Here is a 26,508-nt window from a genome sequence, read left to right as displayed (position 1 = left end):
CGGTTTCATCCGCGTCTTGCTTTAGTCACGCGTCCCTTTGCATACCGATTTAACACGGTGCACCCCGACGAAACGCAATTAACATGATAATTAGCCATTTCTGATGCCTATGCTGGTCGTTTTGCCATTTTTAATTGTCGCTAACAGAGCGGACACTCGACCAAGAAAAACTGACAAAAACGCGGTTTCTTTTTAAACGAAACAAATGATTTCTTTTCTGTGTAGTTAAACACAATCATACACTCGAGTAATGAAATCGAGAAAACAAAACTGATAAATTTATCGACAGAAAATTTTCTTTTCGCTGTACTTTAACAAGTAATTAATTATTCTATCGCTTTTGCAAAATACGTCAGGTGCTTCTACTATGAATAATGCCTGCAATATAATGAGCTACGTAAACTGAAATGCAGAGAAAAATAACGATCACAAATACTATCTTCTAAAGTTTATCTTAGAGTTTATGATTATTTATGCCATCTCCTTGCGGCATAAATTCATGAGAATAGGTTCTGTTTTTTAAGAGGTTGGACTAATTACTGGATTCGTGAATTGAGAAATTCATAAAAAAAATAAAGTTTAGTTTTCGAACGACAAACCAATTAACAAACATTTTTATCATTGCTGAAGAAACATTCAATCCCAAAAAGCTTAATTTTCTGACTCTATCGCGAGTTACCAAATACGAGATGGTTAAAGGCATTTTTGAGAGCCTTCGAATGAAAAATTCGCTGGGTCGGTCGATTTCTCGAGGCCGAAGCGAAAAGGGAGCTCGCACGCGTTTCCTCCGGATGTGTAGCAATAAAATCAACGCTATTTGTTCGACGTACAGGTTTTACGAGCGAACGGGTCGCATTGAACTAGGGCGACACCGTCGGTGGCGGAGAAGTGGTCCGTATAAAAGAAGGTAAGAAGACCGTGAACCGGCAAGTGGCGTCCGGTAAAGTGGACCGCGTGAAAGGCGACTTACTGTCGCGCTCGCTCGCTTTTGGCTCTGTGCTCTTCAATGAGCACTTCCTATCGCGATCGACGCCACGACAAAGCCGTGCTTTCACCACGGAGACGCTGGACGCAACGTGAAAAGAAGGACGTATCGCGCTTTTACAACTTTGCGGATTGAAATATTCCAATGGTATGAAAAAAGTCTTCCTCTGACCTGCATAACTTAAACAACATCTGTAACATTTCAATATGCTGATAACTGTTTAACCGTCCTGTGTTCTTTCGCTCATTTTTGATCTACTCGTAACCTATCAGAATTCCTTAAGTTTGAAGATAAAATGAAAGATCATTAGACATCTGGAACATTTCACAGGTGACGTGAGATATTTTTAACCCTTGCATGGTGCTTGACTAATTTAATAATATTTTTTATCGACAATAAATTGTTTAAGTTGGAGGATAAAATCTACAAAATATCTGTGAAAAATAACGAATTATTCTCATCTGCTTGGTAACTGTAGGATAATATTAAGAAAGCGACCATGCGTTTCAGCGCGTCCTTTCATAATTCAACTTGGTAGAGCAACCTCTTACGATTTTAATCGCGTCAATTTAAATCAATCTTCGTAATCTCCGCATCTTTCTTCTATATATGTACATTAAAAAATATACGCTGATATAAACATTCGCCGTGGTTAAGTAATCGAGCGATTAGACGTTTACAGGATATTCATGGAAATAAAGATAATATAGCATACACGAGTCGTGCAGACCTGGCCGTTACATTATACGTCTGCATACGGCAGAGGGTCGAAGGAGGGATGAAGGTAGTAGGTTGAGAACGGAAACCAATTTGTTTCGATGAAAAGAGCGAGATAAATTTAATAATATATTTTCTAAGTGGTGCACTCGCCAGCCTTTTCAAAGATATAATACATACATCGGTGCTTGTGTAATTAGAGCACGTTCGCAGGAAACACAAACACGTTTTCTCATTATAACCGATAGAGGATTTTATAAATTCCCGGCATAATGAGACACCGCAATCCTGGTCGGTTCCTATCCTCCACGGAAAATTAGAACATATTTGCGAGTGATGTTGCGCGATAATAAATTTAATGAAGCTGCTTTACAAAGCGATAGCGGAAGACAGGAGGGAAATAAAAGCAACGTTAAACGAGATTTCCGCGACTTACTGCACGTCGTTTCTTTCGAATAGGCCACAGCAACACCGCCCGGTATACGTGTACCGTTACTTCTCGTTAAATCGTACGAGAACAGCATTATGGTTGAACATCTCTCTAATGCGATTTCGCTGCGAATTAATTTCTTTTAAGCGTAAACCGATCGGAAGCTTCGAAATCATATTTTTCACCATTTAAACGCTACGAAGCTTAAATACACGTACGTTTAACGATACACTTGATTAATCGAGCTTCTGACAAGCGAGTTCACGTGCAAGGAAATTAACTAAAAATACTCGATCAAGCCTCGATATATCGTTCACGCTCGATACGCGAACGAACAAAGGGTTGAAAATTGCCGGGCGTGAACTTTGACCGCACTTAACGCGTCGAGAGCAACCTTTCGAAAAACTTGTCGCTACTCGAGATCGTCTTGCACTCGACCGATGCATTTTTCAACGTCGTGTCACGTATTCATAACGTACGTGTAAGAGAACATCAAAGCAAACCGGGAGGTGAAATTATTACGCACGCATTACGAATCGCGGAGCGTGAAAATATGAAAAAATTTGCAGCAGCAGGGAAACGTTGATACCCTAGAAAAGTCTCGTCTTTGATAAATTTAGAATGACTGACTCTATCCGTTGCAGGAGACTTGTTTCGAGTGATGCTTTTAATTGGTCACAGTCGAGCACAACCAAAATTACCTGAGTTTTTTGCTATATCGCCACTTCCCCTTTCTATGCCTTAACGAACGCTGCTGTTCCGCCGGATTTCCCAACAGACCGAGCTTACGAAAAGCCAAACGCGGTTTAATTGGATCTTCCTCGTACACCTGCGTAAGATTAACTCTTGTAGGTACATGTGCTTTCTTACAAAATCGTTGTTGCGACCTACCTATTGACGAGCAACGAAAATCGAGCGAACGCTTTAAAGAGATTTAGAGGATAATGGTTTGCCGGGGGCAAGAGGATAATTGAGTGTAAAAGTAGATCAATTAGAATATTTAAAAAAGGTCAACAAATCATACAGCTGTCCACGATATATACACTTCTCGTTCAAGAAGTTGCAACACCTCAAATACGAAATTGAACAAACTTTTTTGGCGAAAAAAAGGAACGAATTCCTCCAGTTTTGCATAATTAATAAAGCATACTAGAGTTAATTGATTCTATTATTTCACGTTCAGAAAAATGTTTAAAAAAATGAAAAAAGTTTGGTTTACCTTCGTCCTTAATGCTCAAATTAACACTAGGATTGTTAACGTTTAAAATAGAAGGAAACCGAAATAAAAGATACATAAAGAGATATACGATGAAAGGGAAAAACAAGCTTTATCTACATATTTTATCGAAAATCATTGAAATCCTGAAAAATCCCCAAAATTTCGTTATAAATTTATGAAGCTACTATGAAAAAATACGAAGTAATCGTTTTCATTTTGGTATTAACTACAGTAAATAATAAATCTACACATAGCCAACATAAATTACATACTTTTCCAGGCAGATTATCAGATTGCATTTTCAAGTAAATAAAAATCGCGGTTGCCCACTAACGATGTGTGTTTAGTTAAACTCATTAAAACTGTAGTGCATGATATCTGGTTGATTATAGATACATGATATCTCTCCAATGCTTTCAATAACACGGAACAACGATGGAAGAAACACGGATAAATGATTATTTATGATTTTATCGATTGCTACGGAATTACGAGAATCCGTACGCTCTGGAAATATTTAATTCGATAGAAACACCAAGCGAAAATTAAATTCTATTTATCCGTAATATTTGCACAGCCTATCCATTACGAATTACACCAATATACCGATAACATTTTTGTACACTTCGTAAAATACGATTTTCATTGGATTTCTCACAAATACGAGATCGTCGTACGCCGTAACAAATTTAACTAAAATTGGTGGTTGATATAGATCTCGGCGATATTTTATCGCCGAAAAATAGATCAGCGCCAGTCTTTGTTTAATGGCATCATCAAACTTTTTCCCATCGACTGGCGAAAGGATTTATTTGCAGAAAACGCGCGGAAGATCCGCGGAAAAACGATATTTCGAGCGAAAACTATGAAGCGGCTGGCAATAACGTAGCATAGTAAAACGAGTCTCGATGCCGAGTTATCGCGCTTACGCTCCAGCGTTTTATTTATTGCGATCGCGTTGCGCACAGCCAGACTAATTAATATCTCCGATATGCAGATTACTGGTCGCTATAGGATTTAGTTTAAATGAAACACTCGTATATTCCTTTAAACAGAGTTTTAACTAATTTTTTTCCCTGCGATCTCCCGTTTCGTCGTTCGTTATATTTTCCCAACGAGTTTCCCCAATTACATCCAAATACTCGACCCGATTCAAAAAAGAGAAAAAAATGTCCAATGCACCAATTAGACAAGACGAAAAGCCACCAAAGCTCTGGAAAGAGCTGATAACTCGGCTATAAAGGAAAAGTCGCATCTTCGATGTTTCCCGTACCTCTGATTCACGAAGCGGCACACGAAACACGGTTACGTGTAACGCATACACGACGAGAGAAATTTCCGTGGCCTGGAGGCGAAGCAACGCGCGGGAACCAGGGCTTGAACACGAGTGGCCGTGAATGAGAGGTACGTATACTCAGCCACCTGTAGCAAGATATTGCTTCTGTCTTATCGTAAAGCAAGATGGATGGAAAATAAACTGCAAGGCCGCGTATATGTTCCAGTTCGGTCGACTGAATGGAACACAGGAGAGAGAGAGAGAGAGTTAGAGATAGATAGGAAAGCAGGTGGAGAACAGGCTGGCCGCGCACCGGGATTCAATTACCCCGGAAGAAGACCAGAATTTTGTATCATCCCCGGGGCACAGCTACAGATTTTCAATGAATCTTGTCTGATTGTACGTGATCGGTAGGCCGGGTTAGTTACACGACCGAGTCTAACCAATTGCCTTCGTTTCTATCCCTGTCCTTTTCTCGTGTTTCCTTTCTGTCTCTCTGACTTTCTGTCGCTTTTCTTCACTGTGTTTCGCCCATTTGATTAATTTTCCAGACATCGGTGAAATCCGCAGGGAATGTTTTGATCGTTGGTTCTTGATAAACGATAACGGTATCGCACTTTGCGTCAAAGCTAGACGTTATTATCCGAGGTAAATTTGTTGGTTTCTTGCTACCGTGACAGTTTAATTACATTCTACTCGATGCCGATATAGGAGCTGGTTTTGTATTACGTAAATGATACACGATTCAATTAACGGTACGCGGCTTCTTTTTAATTGAAATTTGAGAAAGAACGAGAGACGAGAAAATAGATTCGTAAAAACGTGGGAAATCCGAAATTAAGATCGCATCAACTTTGCCACGGTTGCTACTTCAAAATTAAGAACGTTTAATCTACGCGAGCAGATGTATATATCATCTTGTAATAGCGCTAATATGAAATTAGGTTAATTCGGTGGGCCGCGATTTATTAATGTAGCAATGTTGGAATTAAGAAGCGCGTTTTAGCAGATTACACTTACAATTTTTCATCCCTTATGAAATTAACGTTTCCCAGACGCACGCCCGTGGATATTCTTACGCGGCGCGCTTTTACCGTTCCAGGCTTTAGCGCAACTTTATCCTTCGCCATGGGTGACATAAAAAAAGGGATTTGTAACATACATATTCCTTATTAAAAGTATCCAGTGATACGTTTAAATAATATCCGCGCGTTTACATGTTTCGGGACATTAACCGTGTTAAAAAAAAATGTATACTTTAAAAAGATGAAATTTGTGTTCAGATTGATTAAAGACGCAATGATAGAAACGCAATGCGTATAAACATCATTAAGACGAGTATTTATTTCATTTATCGAAGATTCTACAATCTTAAAATATCGAACGAGATAATGCTTCGTGATCTTAATAACTTACTAATAATATTTCAGCTGAATCTTTTAATGCTGAAAAACGAATGTGTGTATTCTGAATACGAGAGAAATTTGGAAATAGAAGAAACGATTACGTACTCGAATAATTCCTTAGAAAATCTACCGTCGCTTTAATTTTTCCAATTCCGTAACGCATCGTCTGAACAGTTCGACCGAAATCGAACGTTTTCGCCTGATTCCCGAGGCGACATAAATTTCGAAATCACATTGACCTAGAAAGAAACTCGTTTGATCGCCTTCATCTTCGCTGCACCCCATCCCACCTCTCTTTAAAAAAAAAAAAAACATTTCTTTTTCCCCCTCGCTTGCAACCTTTGCCCAACCGTTTCGAATCGCGTTTCGCGACGACCTAAATATTAATCTGCGACTTTATTAGATACCGTACTCGTCACATTTGTTTGCCAACGACTCGTTAAACGATCTGAACGCGTCTCTCAAAGCACTCTGTGTCTCTCCGAACAGCGAGTTCAGTCAAGCCGTTTGTCAAGCTCTAGTCTCCTTCTGCCTTTGTGCTTTTTTAGCGACCGATACACGCGCGTTCCTGCGGTTAGTTATCATTTCCAGCCTGACTGTTTCGCGTTCTTGCGACCCACGTTCGTGGGAACGCCGCCAACTGACTGGTAATTTAAAAGACGCCGCGTGTCTTCGTGCAAATTGCTCAAGGGAAACAGTTCGAACAAGAATAGCCTGTCGCCGGACTGGCGGATAAAAGCTGTCGGACAATCGAAGATTCTCGGCATTTGCAATGACCTCAAGAGTGATTTTTCGATATTTCCAAAGGATCGAAAGATAATCTCGAACTGTTTGAACAAAGCAACTCGATCAGGAATCAGATTAATGAATAAAAATGATCAATTGGGAATACCCAGTATTCCCGAGAGTTTCGAAAACGATATTTCGAATATCGGTAAAGATTTCCATGATAAAGATTGGAAATATTCGTAGCTGAAGTCACGGTCTGTCGATAGCTGTGGTTGTCCGGGGAAATAATCGATCTATCATCGGAAATCGCGTAAAATTCATCATCACCGTGACTTAATTTCCATCGAAAAATGTGGTCCGATAATCTTGAAAATTGAACTGTCTTCCTATTCTTCCGCTAAATCAATTCATGACCACGATAGCAAATGGTTGTTCGCAACATTAATCTCGGAACCATATCGGCCATTATATCGAACAAATAAATTTCGCCACCGAAATTATACACGCGCGATTGTTTGCGAAATCGTGCATCGGTTATTGACAGGTGAAGCCGCGTGTATTGTTTGGCTAAACGCGCATAACCTTACGTAAAGATTACATGGTTTATAATAGGTATTCATTACGGCGTGAAAACTAACTTTCATTCGGACGCCGTCTACTTACTGATCTAACAAAGTGAAACAAAGGTAAAAATCGTAAAAATTGCGAGGCATAACGTTAACAGGCATTTTAAAGCCGTGCTCTTCCGCTGACAAGGCCACGCAGCTTCCATTACAAAACACTGTTTAGTGTAAATGCGTATAGCTCTGAAAGAGCGCAGAATTTTGTTTTAAACTGTGAGCTTCTATAGCCGGCAAAATTAAATTAAATTGCAGCGTCCCCGTTTTAGGGGGCAGATAAAGGAATTCCCTTCGCAACAACGGAGTACATGTTTCGCATAGAAATAAAACTTTATACCACCGCGTAAGGTAAACCACACGCTCTAAGTCGAATTCTAAATAAAAATAGGATACCCTGGGGCACCATGAAAGTCTCTTATACTAGTTCAACGCATCATTCTAAGAAATAATTAACGCTCGAGCCGCCAAGGCTGCCGCCTTCCTTCTGACTCAAGTGGCTATCTCACGTTTATTACTTTCTACTGTACGAATAATTTGATTTCTTAAGTAAATTCAGACACTTGGTTCTATCACTACGAAATGCAATATTCGTCGCTCGTCATAATAATTTGGTTTCCGCTGAGAGCGACAATTAAAACAAGCTAGAATTCTTTAGACTGGTAAGCAGTGTCGAGAAGACAGTTTCGAAGAAGCAATTCTTCTTGTTCGTATCCTTGTACCATGTTCCAACGCATTTAATTTGGTAATTTGGCAGCGAGAGCGTTGATCGGTGCGTCGTTACAACGTCGTTCCTCCACCTGTTTTAATGGCCCTCCACCTGTTGGCGGCGGTGCCGCTTGGAAAGTCACGTCATTCGATATTCTACCCTTCGCTTTTTCCCTCTAAACATTCTGAATGCAACGTACAGTCCTTCGAACCACGAGAAATACTCGCCAATCGAGAAAAACGAGCTCACAAAACAAAATGAAAAAATCCAATACTCGAGAAATACATCTGGTTCCATTCTTAAATATAAAGTTATTAATCTAGGTTTTTGCAACGGTCGTAAAAAAATCGTAAAAAGAAATCGTGATAGATCGTAACATTGATATATAGCAGCGTAAAGTAGTCGTTTGAAAAGTTTCCGATGATCACGTGTTAGTTCACTTTCAGCGACATTTGCAACTTCGTCTGGATATCTGCGATCGTGGATCGTGCGATAATGCTTGTAAAAAAGTGGTAATAAAGCGACACCGTCGCCCAAGGAAACGTAATGATTTCGCTTTCGAGTTTCGCGGCTTTTTTCCTTCGTCGTGATAACATGCCCTCGGGGAAGGTTTGACGGCGGACTTTCAGGATGATCGACGAGAGAGCGGAAAATTAGCGACAACGCGGGCTTTCTTGGAATGAGACGTTAAGCCGGCTTTAGATCGCGAGCTCGCGTGTGAAACGCTTAAGACCCTCGTGAATTATTTTGCGGTTCGATGATCAATAAGCTTGATTATGACGAAGGAGTCTGCTCGTTTGACGAATTGAAAAGATTAGACTCTAACTGAATGAAGATTAAAGGTTGGGACTCGTGGTTACCACTTATACGCTATTGCAATGACGATTGTTATAACAAAACCATGACATCTACCATTTATCTTCAAGATAATGTAGCTTAGTAAATCGCTAATCATAATTCATGTCGACTATTTCGAGATGCAAACACGTATAAGAAAGTCACACGAACATTCTGATTATTCGTGACAATACACAACGAGGTTACGATATTTGTAAATAAATCTACGTAAAACCGTATCATATTTCCAAGAAATACGAGAACATAAATAATCCGTTACAATAACACTAACAGTCACCGGCGATTCCACGAATCGTGAATAACAGACTCTCTCTGTTTACGAAAACTCTAGCACAACGCCTCTATCGAGCGAGCCGAACCGTTTTGTAAATAAACACACGAAAGTCGTAACTACATTTGATGCCGTGTCGTTACTCGGCCAACACGTGTTCGCACCCCTTTCGAGCGATATGAAAAAAAGGTGTATACTTACCGACATGCAAGCAGCTTCTATGCACAGCCCAACGAGTCTCGTCAGCGTCGTCGAGTACAGGAATCTCCGAGAAACCAGCCTCGAAGCACGAGCCGCTCCATACGTCGTTTTCTAATCGGCATGAATGCTCACCACCGACAAATCTTGACGTCACGCGAAAATTGAAGCTCGCGCGGAAGAAAGGCGAATCTTTTTACGACGTGAAGACGATGTGCGGAATAAGAATCATCACGTGTCGCGAAAGAATGACGCGACGCGGAGTCGAAAGGGACGTGTAGGAACGCGAGCACGCGTGTACAAGCTCGTGGAATGCTCGCGGTGTACTACTGCGCCGAAACCACCCCGAACGACTGCCGGGCTGCCGCCGCTGCTGCTGCTTGCCGTCCTACGAACCCCACCTCGCTGCGGCCCCCACCCCGAGAACGTGAAGCCGTGAGCCAACGGAAAAATGGGTGGAAAAGTTGTACGGTGTATGATCGGACGATTATTGGCCTGGCGGCCCGTTGTCAAAACCTGAAAGGTACGTATCTCATTCTGTTTACACTCGTGGACGCCTTCACCGGAAAACGGGAGCGGCTTTTTAGGAAGAAGTGACAAAGAAAAGGCATAAGAATCGATAATTGATTCGAGGGATATTGGAAATTTTACAGGTGTATTTTTTTTATTATTTTCCGTGTTTAGTGTATTTGTATTTTGCATTTTCCTATTTTTAGAAAAACTATATCGGACAGCCCAGCTTCGATATCGATGGAATATGAAGTTACACGATATTTTGAGCAACTTTCTGCTATCATCTGTATTTAATGTATTTGTATTTTTCGTTAGTTTGTTTCCCCCATTTAAAAAAAAAAAAGAAAAAAAGATGTTGGAGAGCGCAGGAAGCGTAGAAACACCAGTACGTTATGTTTACTTATTTTTGAAGATCAGTTTCATCGCCGGTGATACAACACGAAATTGCACCACGCTCCGTGAGACTACGAGCGCAGAATTATTAAACGAGCCCGGTAGCGTTAAACTTTTCGTAATTTAATATTCACCGCTAATTTTAATGGTTTCTTAATCGACTTTAATATGATGTTGTTTAAAGCCAACGCAGATGCAGATTCTCTTGTTTCGCTGGTATACATTTATTTTTAGTGGTCTACCTGTAGAATCCCCGCGTAATTTTAACTTTTGCAGAGTTCTGTTTACGGAAACAGTGGAAATATATGGAATATTAAACGACATCAAGAATATCTGAGGATATAAAATGGGAAAATAAATTTCAGGCCGATCGTTGCTCGATCTTTCGTGATACGATGATATTTTGATTAATGGAAAGAAGAGAAATTGCGGCAAGACAAAACGACGAGAGACGCGACGATTCGAAAAATGTAAATATCGTGAAATTTCGTTGAAGCTCGATTTGACTACTAGCCGCATGTTTAAAAGATAAATGGAGTCTTTAAATAAGCGAGTGTTCCGCTTCTGTTCGCGTTGGTTCTCGCGAAACAATGTTGTTTGCACGGTAATTCGTAACGAGAGCTATTTATATTTCGACGCTCACAAACGTGAGATGCAATGAAAGCCGAGTCGAATTATACTGGAGATTGGTATCAGTCGCGTAAAGCTACGTGATCGTATTTCAAAGACGAACATGTTCGAACGAGAGAGAAAGGAGATATAAATTGTTCAAATACACAGCTTCCGTGTACTCGGATGAAAAGCAGAAATTCTGGTAATGAATCTTTCTCGGCAAATGGAAAAATAAAGATACATGAAAGTAGGGGCGGGGGGAGGCTTATATCGAACACGATGCGGTTCACGGTGCTTAATTAAAGATAAAAATGAATTCCTAGAAATTTATTTGCGGATGAAGCTGCGAAGTTAATATCAATCTTTCATTCCTGGTAACTCGTAATTATTTGTAACTGTTTTTAAATATAGATGACCTAATTAGGTATATTTTGTAACGTTTTGAAGTAAATAAAAAGCTCTGGTGAGGTGCAGTGGAGATATAGAGTGTAAAAATTCTACACTACGCTGTTAGTTATTATTTCCAGCCTGGCTGTTTCACTCTCGGGATGAGCTGGAGCAAATGTACGTAATGGCTTCCCTTCCTTCCCTTTTCATCCCCGCACACCTTCTATGCTTCCTTTTCTTCCTTCCCTTTTCTTTCCTTCCTTACTTCCTTTCTTTCTTCGCTTTCCTTCCATTTAACTCCCATTCATCGCTTCCCATTCTGCTTCCTTCCACCCATTCCTCATCCTCTTTCTTTCTCTCTCCCTCTCTCTCTCTCTCTCCTTTTCCTTCCTTTCAATTTATTTCCACCCCTCCATGTCGCTTTCTCTTTTCTCGCATAAACATTTTAGTGTATCACATGGTAGCAACTCCTTATCGATAAACTTTACAACGTGTCCATTTGGAAATACTTATAAGAAAATCTCGCACATATTTGTCAGACAAAGAGCGACCATTCAGCAACGATTATTGAAAAAAATAATTCTGCGTTAAAAAAGGCAACAAAGTGCAGTGGGGAAACATAATGTGAGCTAATTAAAAATTGTCGCAAAAACGCGCGGAACGAAGAGACGCCTCTAGCGTTGATCGTTAATTTGAAATTGCATTTTATTTTTCTTTTTTTTTTTTTCTATTTTGGACAAAAAGCCGGTGTGAAAGGGTTGAACGATTTCCGCGACTGAATCCTCGTAGCTATGGGGGCAAAATTGAAAGAGGTAAAAAGCGAGCTGCAATCAGTAAAACGGGCAAGTACAACAATTCTACCGGAAAATGTACTCACCGAAGCAGCGACGATTCGTGGCAAAACAAACGCAAGCGCGGAAAATGCCGACGAAAATAAAAGGACGTGCGCCATTTTCAGAGCGTTTTTCCGAGTAACTTCCCGGGTAAGCGGTTCTCTTCAATAATTTACACCAGTCGGCCGTTGTTTGCCACAATCTCTCCGTGTAACAATAGTGTAAAACCAAGCCCGGCTCCCTGCCATCGCCTCTCACCCTCGCTCCCTTGCGAGTAAGCAAGCGAGAAATTTAAGTCGGGATTCTCCGCTGCTACTTATGCGCCGCAAGAACAACGCAAAGAGCAGCCAAGCCGCCCGTAATATATCCTCGGACCTCTCGTTTTACGGATCCTCCCTCCGCGCACCATCCCACGACATCCTTGGAAACATTTGCACCGGCAGGACAAAACGATTTCGACTTAACGCCGTCGAGAAAATGGAAGCAACCTTTCTTCATACTTTTATTTTACTCCAGTTGCGCCGATTCTCTGTTATCAATTTCTGATCAAGGGATATTTTACATCAGGTTATAAAAGAAAAATATTGATATATCTTGACGATTTTAAAATGCTATTAGTATCGGAGATATCGTGTGAAGATTACGGAGAAAGGATATGATTAAGTACGATGTCGTTGATATTCTGATTTTGATGTCATTTGGCGGTTAAAAGAGCGCGTTATAATATAACATAGTTAAAAAAAGGGATCGACAACCTGTCCGAACCAAAGACACAAGGTGGATATTAAACGTATCGATTCGTTTAATAAAGAGACGAGTACAGGTACAGAAATAGTGTGCACTGGTCGTAATCGTCGCTCGCTCGAAACAATTCAACTCCTCTGCTCGCTAATTACTCTACTATTCGTCTATTTATAACGACAGTTGTTATTATAAAAAGTACAAATATAACTCTGGTTGACGATTGCAAATAGTGGCAATAATATTTTGTCCGGAGTTCGTTTACCTTTGAACCTAGCAAACCAAAACGTTGGTATTCCAAGGCACAATAATTTGAGTCTCTCTTGATCCAAATCTTCCATTGATTCAGGTACCGCTACAGACATAAGACTCTTAGCAATAGAAGATGAAACGACGAGGCTTTGTCAAAAAGTTAGTGGCATATCTGATGCCATCGGCATACGGTAATCAATACTTTTGAGACCGATACTTTACGACAGAATTGAAACAAAAGTTTTTTCACGTAAATATCTTTCCACTTTTAAATTTCATAGGAAGATTGATGCGATTAATTGACAAGATATTGAATCTTAAAATTTCTTTTATATTTACGACGAGGTCTTCATTTATTAATAATTCATTAATTTATCATATCGTAGAAATTACTTGTGGAAGGGATAAGCTAATCGAGCATTATTTTCAAACCGAGGGAAAAATTGAGCGCCCCTCTATTTCCATAAGATCGTTCCGCGTAAAATTGAGTCCGGGGGTTAGTCTAATTATTTTTCATGAAATTCATGCGGAGTCATGAAATTCAGCGTGCGATAGTGGTGTCGGAACGTCAACGACATATATCTTATGAATCACGGCAGGAATTATATCCGGATTTACATAGAGATGGTTATTCTCGATTTGCACCCCGCCACGCTCGATTTCCCTAGCCAATAATTCACTGACGCGCTTAAGGCTCTAAGCCTCCGTAAACGTATTTTCCTAGCCGATATGTCGCTGAATAATTTTCTTGTCGTTTCAGCCCAGGAACCCTGAATAGTCGATCGCTTATCATAGCTTAACGAGAGGGCTCGTGGTCGACACGCGGCGTTAGCCTAACGCGAAAAATAATGAAACCGCTTATCCCGATACACCATCTCCGTGGGAGATTGTTGGCTTTGGATGAAACCAGTTATTACAGCATGAAAACTCGACGGTACTCTAGGAAACAATCTAGATAAATCGTAGACATATGTACAACCCTATTTGTAAATGTTGGAACACTTATGAGAAGTTAGGTTTACCAGAATAATATCTTTTTTTTATTATTAACGTGTCTTTTATTAACGTTTTATATTGTTTGAAATGGAAAAGTATATTCGATATTGCAATAACTTTCTAAATTTCTTTTTATCTTTATATGCTGCATCTCTCGATAACCGTTTCAATTAATCTCGGCATATCATTAGCTTCTTTATTATATTTAAGCGTCTCGCAAACTGATCCAACTCTAACTTTTATTAATTTCTTAATCTCGTTTCGAATGAACTGTTGAAATTCATTGTTAAGTTTCGTATGAGAGCAGCAGGTGTCCAAATGCTTACGAACGATAGTGTACAATGGTAATTCCATTAGCAATAAACTTTTAACGAATACGCGATGTTCTTCCAAAGTTTCTTTCTAATTGACCGTCGAGCATTCAGAAAGTATCGCAACCCTCTTAATGACGCGGGCCAATTAAAATGCCAGGTGACGCTTCTGATTTTCTCTCGAGTTATTTAACTCTTTTACGGCCGGCGTTCCTACGTAGTGAATTCCTCGAATATTTCAAACATTTTCCCAACATTTTCCTTGACTTCGCAGAGGGGGACTTTCATCCCCTCTTTTACCAGGTGTTTGCAACAGTCTCTACCCCGGAAAGCAAACGTACCCACTGCTTGCTCTTCAAATCCTGCTAATGGTTCGAAAAACCACATTCCTTCACTTGGTGCTATTTAAAAAAAAGAGCCTCGTTGTCGCGACGAAAAATCCAGAAGGATCGGATAGGAAATCAACGTTGGAGCGTGCGTTCGAACACGTTGCCCATTTTCGAACGCATCGATCGTACCGGCTGTTTCATGTCAGTTCAAATACCACGCGTCTCGAGTATTTTCTCGATAAATATTTGAAAGAGACTGTAAATGCAGCTGTAAGGCCGATAATATTCGTGACACTATGATTTCCTCCTATAGATAGGTACTCTCTCTTTTATAAGCGTTAGAAAACTTACAGAAAGCGGAATCAACTGCAGAAACAGTCTGTGCAATTTTGTGCTGTACATCACAGCTGTGAAAGGAAGAATTATATTAATTGTAACACAAATTTCTTATATTTCGAGTTAAAACAAGAAAACAAAAAATGTTTCACCTGTCAGCCACTACTGGAACTATCAAAGAAATAAAAGTAATTACGCAGCTCTGTACTAATTGTGAGACAAAAAGTTGTACGATTCGAATATTTCAAGTCTAAGGGAAAGAAAAGCCTCTTAACCGCCATCGGAATTACCAAAGAAATAAAACAATCTATCGCTCCTTTTCTACAGTCAAACAATGCCGCAAAAAGAAATAGAGAGGCTTTAAAACGAAAAAGACGGAAAGGGCGGATCGTTGGCCTCTAGAGAGGCGTCTACACGAACTTGAGAATATTCCGTGACCCTCGAACGACCAGGTCTGGGTTGAATAATTCAAGCGGAGTCGGAGGTCCGGCATTGATTAAAAGGCAGGCTCTCGTCCAGCTGGTGGCGAGCTCGATTCTCGTCAAGAGCGCGGAAAACGCTGTGAGTATGTCGACCGGTTGGTTGATTAAGGAGCATGAGACTTGTCCCAAGTACTAGCATTGGCGAAGAGCGTGCATCTGCCAGGGTTCGCCGATTAACAAGCGCGATAACACAACAATTCCCTGATCGCGCCCGCATCCTCCGTCGTTTCGTCACCAGATAGCTACCGGGCCAGTCTCTCTACCAGTAAAACGTACGATATCCGTAAGCTGACTTGCCGGTCAAGTAATTGGTCGAGTTACAGGTGAATGAGAAGGAGGGAAATTAGGGGTCGGAGAAATGTATTTTGTATTTGGAAGGTTGGGACAGCCATTTGTTGAATGTTCGTTTGGCTAAAACCAAGCGAGAGTTGTTGGAGGGATGATTTTCAAAAGAGGGTTGTTTGTCAAGCATAGTACGCCTGCAGGTGGATGGAAATTTTACGAAGCGTAGAAGGCTTGTGATTGGGGTTAGGCGGCGATGTGATTGATCGTTGACCACTCCCTTTACCTCGTTTCGCGTTTGTTCTTGAGAGAACGCGTCCATCGCGTGATTTTCCACGCTGCTTTAAAACAGTTTTTCAACTATTGCCACTTATTTTTTGCTGCAACCTTTTTTATTAATGAACCATTAATTTTTAGTAATGTCCGGGTATATGACAAGTATGATAAATTTGTAAAAAATAACGTATGCATGTAATTTACGTTATTTTTATCTGTAATTTAATGTATGCACAACGGTTAACCAACGTGGCTTCTCGTTTAACTCGCATAAATACGAACTAAAATCAGATATCAGCGACCAATTCGGGACAATAGACCTCTCCGGATAAAAGGCCACATTCGACCCAGACAGTGGCCATATCCGTGCTGTGCGCCGTATTAGTTTGACTAATTCAAGTACGAAGAACAAGCTTGTAACTTGTTTGATTCCAAACAACGAGAGAGGTTGCTATACTATGTGTTTCTCTATCTTAGGAACGTGAGCGAAAGGAGATCTCTTGGTAAAACGAATAAGATCCGTCTGGCTAGCCTTTTAATTTGATCCTTCGGTCGAAACACGCGTTACGAGGAGTACGATGCCACAAAGAAAAATCAAGACAAAAGAACACACCGTTCCGAGATTTATCCGGGGACCTCGTAAAGCTCGATTTCGCTCTACATTACGAAACGATTGCTCTCCAAATAAAAGAAAGGAAAAAGGAGACGTAAGGTATGTACGACTTAAACGAGGTCTCAATCGCCGTTTAAAGCCGAACTTAGCCTCTTGTTCTTTGGGAGAATGCATGGGTACGTCTAGATTGCTACAAACTGAATGTAGCACGTGTAAAAATAAGAATCTTTCTATCCTCATTTCCATCCTTTCATAGTTTGTCGCTTTAATAACTTCAAATTTAATACGGTTTGGCTACGATCAAGAAAAAGTTTAAAATTGATGCTAGTAATTTTCGTAATAGACACTTTTTATTCACAGAGATAATAATTAAGAAGCATTCTGATAAAAGAATCAATTAGTCTGTGATGAATATATAATATAGGTACCATCTTTTTCAAATCATTTGGTTTATGCGGCCATTTTCTAGGAAGTTACACAACTATCTGCATCCATTAATAACTTTCGTCAAATATAACTGTATTTCGTAAAAATGATAGCTTTCTTCGTACTACTTTTAAACATTCTTTCGTGCCACGCTGTAAGTCAATAACTTGGTTAGTGATTTGCTCGACGAACACGAAAAATTCGCTGAATTGCCTGTGACAAGGTCGCTTGAAGGAATTCTTCGTGTAATTTCCACGCTAATCACCCATACAATCGACTTTCTTCAGGAACGATACCGACAATGTCAGAAATTCAGCAAAGAAACAAATGAAGCTTTTTTGGTTGTAGTAAGGAGATTGTCTCCTCGAACGTCTCCGTCGAAATGGAATCGGAATGGCGAGAACTGGCTGGACGATATCGAAGCTGTGACTCGAATAGCGAAAAAATTCATCGAACAGAAAGAAGTACGAGGAAACGAAGTGGCCGCGCAAGTAAAAACAGGATGTTTTTCGACACGAATTTTCTGACAAGGAGCAACAATGTAAAATTGTTTCGGATAAAAATTTCTATCGCAGAGTTTAATCCTAGATATAATACGCGATCTTTCTCAGGGATATGAACTCGTATAAATGTATCATTCTAAATGGTGATTGTTAAACAGGAAATAAATTCCTTTCATTTTGAGACGAACTTGTGCCCGATTACCGGAAGTTGGCCAATTAATCGTGGAGGAATTTAATATCGCTTGGAAGAGGAAGGATTCATTGATGACCTCGTTAGGTCCGACAGTTTTAATAACCTGGCATAAACATTCGGCACGTACGGTGTGCATTAATGACCGTGGAGGGGCGTTTATGGTGATCTTGAATTACACCTTGCGTCTTAATTGAACGGAACTTTAATTACGATTTACGTTCTCGCAAAGTTCCCGCTGCTGTAGTTTCTCTGGCAGAATAAAGTCGTAAGCAAATTATGCCACGATTTACAACCCAGCTTTCCCGCCAGATATCAACGAAATTATTTATCGAGATCTTCTTGATCCATCGTAACATTAAACGTATGTAAAATCTAAAAACAGAAACAAACTGGTTGGGTTGGAAAATGTAGAAACCACTGGCCTCTTATCACCGTCCGATAATTTGTTGGACGAATCGTGCAATTTAATTCGTTAACGAATTCAGAAATAATGATCCGAGGAATAAGCAGAACACGGAGCAAGAGTTAAAATTTCAGACAGTAAAGCGCTCCTGTACGTACGATTATTCGAAAAGGGGATGTAATCGAGGGATTAACGATCAAATTTAATCCCGGCGTGAATGAGAGGCTATTCTTGGAGGAATTAAAGTGCACGGTGTTCCCCACATTTTTCCGTGCAGTCGATTGAAACCGAGTCGGGCAAATACGGACCATTATCGTGGCAGAGAAAAGGCAGGCCGCATACTCGTTCCGCGACCTCCATTTCCATCCGGCGTTGTATCGTACTACACGTAAAACTCGTTTGGCGTCGGCGTAACATCGTCCGGGAAAACACCGTCCGCTCTCTACGTTCAAAAGAAAATCATCGCCTGTGAATCGAACCGTTCAACTGGGCCAACATGAAAATTGATTCTCCTTCCGATTAACCTCGTCACCTGTTTCGCCAACCAACCTACACCGGATCTCCTCCAGACGATCAGCGGCTAATTATTTCGAGGATCTATACACGGGCTCGCGAAAGTATTCCAACTATGCTACTGTCAAATTGATTGTACGAGACAAATTTAATAAAGTTCGATATCGACGTGGAATTGGATATCGGCGTGTATTGAATCCTGTATTTAATTGCAAGCCAAGTTGACTGTAGGTTTTTTCGTTTCGTATTCAACATGGTTGAAAAGGTGTGTCGAAATGATGGCCTTTGGCAGCGAATTGTGCTCAGCAAAAATTCCAGAAGCTTGAAGAGGAAGAAGTATAGGAAATCACGAAATCAAGCGTTGAAACTAGGAAATAACATTATAAACCTAAAAAGGAAATGGCAAGAACTGCAAAATCACGAATAAGTTGGCTAGATAAGCGGTCGATGTTTCAGGTTGATGGTATAACATCTGCAAAAGAATATGAATATTTGGTCCTTGCGATTAATGTTTTTATTATATCTTACTTTATAAATTCTTTTAATGTGTTTTTTAATATTAAACTTGTATAATTTATTTCAATAAATTTTATTATAAGACCCCAGCATATTTGTACAATTTCGCGAGTGAAAGTTGTAATAATTTAAAGTTAAACATTTACGTAAAGTTAAACATTTACGAAACGCAAGAAATTGCTGCATCAGCACAACAAACAAAATATCATGCGCTCAAATCGTTTCGGGGCTGTTTTACCATCAACCTAAAGCATCGAATGTACATACAGACAAATCGTCCAAAATTACGCAGTTCTTGTCATCTCGTGTAACGTCTGAAAAATAAAATCGGAAGTAAAAGTAGATTTCCACTGAAATATTTTAATCAATGATACCTTATGACGATGATAATATTTGTTGAGTGTTTTCGATGACAGTGAGATATATGTTTTTGAGATCCTGTTCTCCTTGATATTTTTCGAGCCGCGTTTCGGAGGATAAATCGGAGAAGCATGTAAAGTTACTTTGATGCATTTCATTAAGAACGTGCTTCATCTTGCCGTTGACAACATGTAAGAAGAGGAAGTTGGAGCTTGCTACAGGGTTCGAGGACGTCGAGAAACTCTCGGGCCGAGAGAATGCTTGGAAATACAAAGGGATTCTACACAAAGCGAGTAAGGACAAAAATTACAACTCGATGAACGACTTTGATCGAAACACTTAGTAGAACCAGACGTTGCTTTTCTCAATTCTTTCTTCGATTAAGTTCAACGATCGTTTGCCCTTCGAGTCGAGTCGTCTGAAAAGCTCGGTGTGCGCCTCCGTTCTTTGCGACACCCCAGGTATTTGCATAATAAAGATTTAATGAAAAATCGTGAAAATAATTCTCTTAGGAAGCAAATTTTCTTCTAGGTGAAATTTTATCTGATTGCATTAAAAGTCAAAGAATAAGTATTTATGAATAAATTTGTACTCCGGAAAATTTCTTCGATTTTTTATATCGTTAAACATCGTACATACGAATAGAAAAAGAGAGATTTAAAGCGAAGTTACACGTAGCCTGCGATCGACTATGTTACTATCGCTATGTCTCTGATATATAAAAGGATAGTAAGATCAAAAAGCTCGGAAATGAAAGAGCAAGAAAATGTTTCGGTCGGAGAATCCGTTCTACCAAAATGAAAGCAAGCTCCGAATAGAAATTCATTTTCTAGAGAAAAGCTGTCGATCGAATAGAAAGCTTGCAGTGTTCATTGTGAATCGTGAACTTATCTCTCTTCGTTTAACTTCTCTCGTCCTTGAACATTTTCTTCGTTAATTCAGGGCTTCAAAGTGTCATTTCAATTCGTTCGCTACTATTGACTTGCACAGTGCATCGATTGAATTATCTAAATAAACGCAACTGCTGCATTTCTATTTCATTGGCGTTCGACAAACTGATTTACGAAGTTAAATAAAACAACGAAAAGTGCGTTGAATAATATCTTATGTAACGAATGCAATTCTAGGAAATAATCGTATACTTCTAATACCGGTGAATCCGTTAAGCGAGGTGCTTATAATTGATAATGGCGAGCTTTAAAGTGAAACAGTAGCAAACTTGAACAGTGGAATACGATCGATCCTAATTAGGCTATTAAAACGGAAATTGAACGTCATTGATCCATCCACTGATTGATCAGGTGAAGAAGAACGATCGATTGAAGGAAAAAGTGAACTGTTGGACTGTCTCTGATAGGACAAGTAGAATAGGTCTGACCATAACGTACGTAATCTAAAAGCGGCAGCAGATCGAGTAAGTTGAATGAAATGGTCTCAACTTGGACAAATAGAAGCAAGAATTTATTTCAGTCACTTTGAGTTCCAAACTGTCTTCCTGTTTCTTCTATCTGTCTTCTTGGGAAATGAGGAAAACTACTTTAAACGTATTTAGAGATACCCAATTCGATAAGAAACTCTGATATTACATGTTTCTTTTTATTTAAACGAGTTTTTCCTACCTTCTCCGGAAATTCTTTGGAAATCTATTTGAAATACACATCAGGAAAGCATCCACTTCTCCAATTCGTTGCGTTCTCGTTCTCAGCAGGACGAAGTATACGCGGAAAGGCTGCACCAGAGTAACCAAAAACTGAATACAGGTATGGCAAACAAAGAGAGAAAATAAAATAACAGCGGAAGAAAACTGAAAAATAAGAAACTCGCCGCTTTCGAGGCATCCCGCCGGCAGATTGTATTATCCTGTGAAATTTCATCGTCTTCTTTTCTCGCCGTCTAATTTATTGGGCGGCGATACGGCGGTCAGGAAATGGACAACGGCGTCCAAGGTTTTTCCAGTCCGGCCCTCCACATACTTTCTCGACAAATCGAAGCTACGTGTTCAACGAACCCTCCTATTTTGCCGTTATATTTTCCCTCCGCTTCGCTGAATCGGTCCACGATCCCAAAACCTTCGATTTTTAAGTTTAACGACGACTTTCCTCCCATTTCCCTCTTCCTGTGAAACTTTGAAATTTGAAGCGAAACTTTCGATCGCGAGCGTTCACCGTTGGGAATTAAAAAATTAAGTAAACAGTTTCGCCGAATGTTGTGTTATAAAACACAAGATAAGCAGTTTCGGGATTTAGGACGATAGTGCGCCGGTCTAGAGTCAGGAGCAAACAAAAGAGTGTTAGCGAGCATAATCCGCAAACTTGCTGCGTCGAGGTAGCAACCACTTTCGGTTTTAGCATTAATGCCCGACGATATCGAATAACCAGCGTATTATAAGCAGCGCGAGATATTAAAAAAATTCAAAAGAAACATAGAAGAAGCTACTCGAACTCGACGTAGCATTCTGCCGACATTTACTTTGGCGTTAATCCGTAATAAACGTCAGCTGGGCTCGAAGATACGGAAAGAATTAGAGCGTTCAACGTCACCGGAAGGCAACGGTCCGCCTAAAACATCTCAGGCGAAAAGGAAATCCAGAAGAGACAATGTTTGCATAACGCGGTTTCCTAGAAAGGTAGCTTGTCTGTTCCTGCTGGTAGGAACGAAGCGAGTAAAGAAGTTATCGCAGATGAGAGTCCCCCAGGAAATTCTCAAGTAACAACTATCTCTAAAGCACCTCCTCATCTACATTCCGCGCGGATCGTCTTACATAGTAAACGCCAGTTGACAGTTTCGCGAATTAGTCTACAGCGCGTACGTGACTAGGGGTCCGTTTCAGCCGGCTTTCTATGGTCTTTGATTGGCGCGCGACGAAACACGTAATACAATTTACAAGGCACTCTTCGTTCAACGACTCATCTGCCGTGATACAGACTCCAAGTTTTCGTGCCGTGTATCTACAAATAGTCTCCGCCTTTCATCGATAATTTTCCACATCCCATTAGAAACGACGAAACTAGGATAGTCGTGCTGTGTGGAAAATTTCGAGACTTTAAAGAGCAAAATAACCTCTTGACGTTCGTTACTGTAAAACAGCAATTTTATATAGAATCGCTCGCCAAGGTATTTGCTCATCTGTAGACAATTTTTACGAACACATAATTCAGACGGATTAGTGGTAACCTAAATTTACGTATCGCCTGATATTCCGATTCGCGTTGTACATAGCGTCCAAGTAATTGCAATCAGCCTTCCTTTTACTTAAATCTACCCAAAAGAACAGGAGACGTTAAAGCGGAGAAGGTCGAAGAGTGAAATGACGGCGATGGTCGAAACGGTGCGATAAAGTTGGTGTACACGCGCACCGGTGTACGCATATCGAGGGTTAAAAGGGATGCCAGGGGTTTGTTCCCCTTGGAATATATGCATGAGCTGGAGCTCGTCAGCTGGGAAAGTAAGAATACCAATTAGGCGTGCAAACAACGGTTGCTGGTCCCACAGGAGTTGGCGGGATACGATAAGAGTTGCAGGACGTCGTTTAAGAGTTTGCCCGCGAACAGCGATGAAAATTTGGTCGAAGGTCGGTTGAGACACGATAAAACGTAAAATTCAATGGATGATCTTCGGCGGGCTTTTGTCGAGATCTGAAAGTTATACGAAAATTCAATCTTGCAAAGCTGTGTACGCGGCTCGATGCGATTAGATTAGCAAGGTTTTTAAGAGACTCTCTCGCCTTGGCTTTCTCGTTTCTTCCTTCGGCACGGGTAGCTTGCCTTCGCGAAGCCTGACGGCTCGTGAATGGAGACCAGGCTGAAATACAACGTGGGTTGATCTTGGGGGTTGGAATTAATTGAACGCGTTGTTTGGGTAATCGATGGTATCGGGTCGGTCGATCGAGTCCTCGGCTCTTTCAACCGAGAATATTAATTGTCAATCGAACCGGTGATTTCAGACGAAAGGTGATTGCAGCTGTTTGCGTTTCGGGAAATTGGAAAAGCGAATTCGCTGATAGTTGATGGTGGATTGTAATTCCCATTTCCTTTGAGTTGCTTCCTTCTCCGTTAGTCACAGTGTATATATTGATACGATTGAAATAAATTTACTTGTAAAATATTATATAAGATAAGATAAGAAGAGGGAATATTTATAGGGTGGGTTGTAGACATCGAAACAACGAAGAAAGACTTGAAACTCTAAACGAAGAAAGTTAGTATTCTAGATACATGAAATAATTTTTTAAAAAAGAAACTGTTAGAAAGTAGTACAGGCCAGGTCTATTTTAGAACAAAGAAAGATTGCATGATCGCAACATTTATTCAGCAGTGAGTTATTAAAAGTGTATCAATGCTTTTACCGTATCAAGGAACCCGGCATTCCGCTAACCTCGAAAAGGAAACGATATCGCAGCACGTAGGCTCGTTAAGCCGAACATTATCTAAACGACGAACGCGCGCGCGCTCTCGACGATTTTAATTTACCGTAATCATGGATATATGCAGGTATACACGAGAAACGAACGCATTAATAGTTGATCGCCTCGAGTCTCCATCTCGGATATACGAGAATCTAAAAATGAATGCGAAAGCAATGGCATGCACGTTCGAGTAGAAAATGTACGGCACGCGAATTTAGATAACGAGAATTTCTTGTAGAATACCTGCACGAGAGTGCAACAACGTATCCTATATACGTGGCTGCAATTACAGTGAAGCAAATAATAGCAACCAGTCTGCTCTAAATGAAGTGATTGCACGATGAGGCTGCAATAAGGGTTGATTGGCGGAGTTTTGCAGTTCCTAATATGCGACCACGATGTTGTATATTACTAGATCATTCTCACCAATAGAAATGAGACGAAACGGAACCGATGGGACTGCGTTAATATTTACGCGTATATATTATGATACACGTAGAGTTTCAATACTAAAAAAGACAGTAATTTTAACATCGACAAAGTTGACAATGTAAAAATAGGGAAATAAAAATGGGGAAGGTTTGAATAGAACGAGAAGCGAATGAATATAGTAGAAAGTTAATGGCGAATTCCTCAACCTGGTTTCATTTTATGTAATTATCGCAGCGGTGTATTATGATCGGCCGAGCAAGTGGTTAAGACAAATGTTACAGAACGATTCCATCAACGATATAGATGTAGCCGAAGTCGTTGGTAGCCATCGATCTTAGTTACGTGCCGGAATAATATATAATAGCCAATAATGTTGGGGCAATGTATCAAACTATTGGGAATATCCTATCGACAAGCTGTCACTGCTATTATACCTTACATCTAGCATAAATATATTATGAATGACTGACGATACATACATATAAACCGAACAAAAGAAAAAGGTGCGCGTGCTAGATGAATCCATCACTCTTCGTATTTACCCCGAGATCATCTTCCTTTATGGCCAGTCAATGGTGGAAAGCCCAGAAGCGACAAAAGTGTGGAATTTATACTCCCACTGGCCGTAAAGTCTAGACATTTATTATCGTACAAATCACAATCTGTTACACGAGAACGTTCTTACGCGCACTTATTACGTAACGCAAGCGAACGTCTGGATCGATGGTACAGACGAAGCGACCGTATTTGCGTGCTCGTTGTCTTTCCTCGATTAATTCTTTATAGGAAGATCGTCGTGTTTTCGAGGAAAGTAATTTAACAGTGGAAAGGGGATCGGCCGTAGTCAGAGGAAATACATCATCCTTGATATCGATTAGCTAATGAAACCCAAGTAGGACGAGACAGCAACAAAAGTTACGACTGTCGTTAATCCAAGAAATGGTATTCTATACGCGAAGTAGAATTAAACGATACATGATCAGACAACAATCCTACTATCGTATTATCGACGCGTATAGCTGTATAATCCACGAAAGACAACAACATAAACAAAATAATCGTTTCCATGACTGCGTAAAAGCTACAAAGCTACGTAGCGTGTAGAATAGAACCTTATATGGTCGGACCAGAAAATAACATGACTATCAGTATCGGTACAAGCGAAATAAAATAATTTCTGGATCAGCAAGCGAACGAGGGTAGTTTTACCATAGGAGGTAATATAAACATTACTATAGAAATGCTGCGGAGCTACGTAACAAGTAGAACAGAATAGTATGCAGTCAAACTGGAAAACGATGCGATTTTCAGTAATTGTACGAGCAAAGCAAAGTAATTTCTGAATGAATGAACGAATAAGGTCTACATCGGTACTTTTACAGAGGAACGTATCGTCAGACGTTCTCAAAAAAGCTTCGCAGCTCGTGCAAAATCTGAAGCAAAAAATCAGAAGTAGTATCTAAGCATGCGGGTACACAGACCAGGCATGCATATTTGAAACGCGTGAATCAATACTTAAGACCTGAGCGTGAATGTCTATCTCCGCAAACTTTGCCAGATGTTACATTAACGGCGCCGATGTGTGACTGCAATGTATTATTTTGCAGTGGCAAAATGCACCGACTAACACGCCATGGAAAACTAGCAGCGACAGAAGTGTTTGAACGCCGTCTGCAGCTGCGATTAAGGCGACTGCAGTGTGAACAACGACGACACACAGGGATACCGAGAGGTCGTCCGTTAACAGCGAATGTGAAATTATAGCGACAGTTCATACCCATTTTACCCCACCCTGTAGATCCACGATCTCGTTCCAGCCGCACCGTTTACCGTCCCCTCCCCGCTGTCAACCATCATTTATCCGCAACTTTACGGTGTAGATTTTTGAAGAATCCTGGTAAAAACGTTCGGCGTACGCGAAAATTATTGCTCCGCAGAGACGGCCGCGCACCTGGTTACGCGGATATAACGAAATTTAGAGGATCG

General features: G+C 40.4%; 1 protein-coding gene across 4 annotated transcripts in view; it reads right to left on the bottom strand.

The window, feature by feature from the left end:
- LOC122570335 (disintegrin and metalloproteinase domain-containing protein 10-like) overlaps window positions 1–9,750 on the bottom strand; it is a 163,426-nt gene extending 153,676 nt beyond the window's left edge. For 3 of the 4 annotated variants that reach the window (XR_006317789.1, XM_043732503.1, XM_043732505.1), the window contains exon 1: window positions 9,419–9,750. The gene's annotated coding sequence lies outside the window, so the exon portion shown is untranslated. Of the gene's footprint in view, window positions 1–2,833; window positions 2,962–9,418 lie in introns of all 4 variants that reach the window. The other variant, XM_043732504.1, reaches the window with a different exon arrangement.
- Between the last annotated feature and the right edge of the window lie 16,758 nt (window positions 9,751–26,508).

The sequence above is a fragment of the Bombus pyrosoma genome, linkage group LG8, assembly GCF_014825855.1.
Source record: "Bombus pyrosoma isolate SC7728 linkage group LG8, ASM1482585v1, whole genome shotgun sequence".
Lineage (NCBI taxonomy): Eukaryota > Metazoa > Arthropoda > Insecta > Hymenoptera > Apidae > Bombus > Bombus pyrosoma.
Note: the sequence above shows the minus strand (reverse complement) of the source record. Positions and strands in the feature narration are given on the sequence as shown.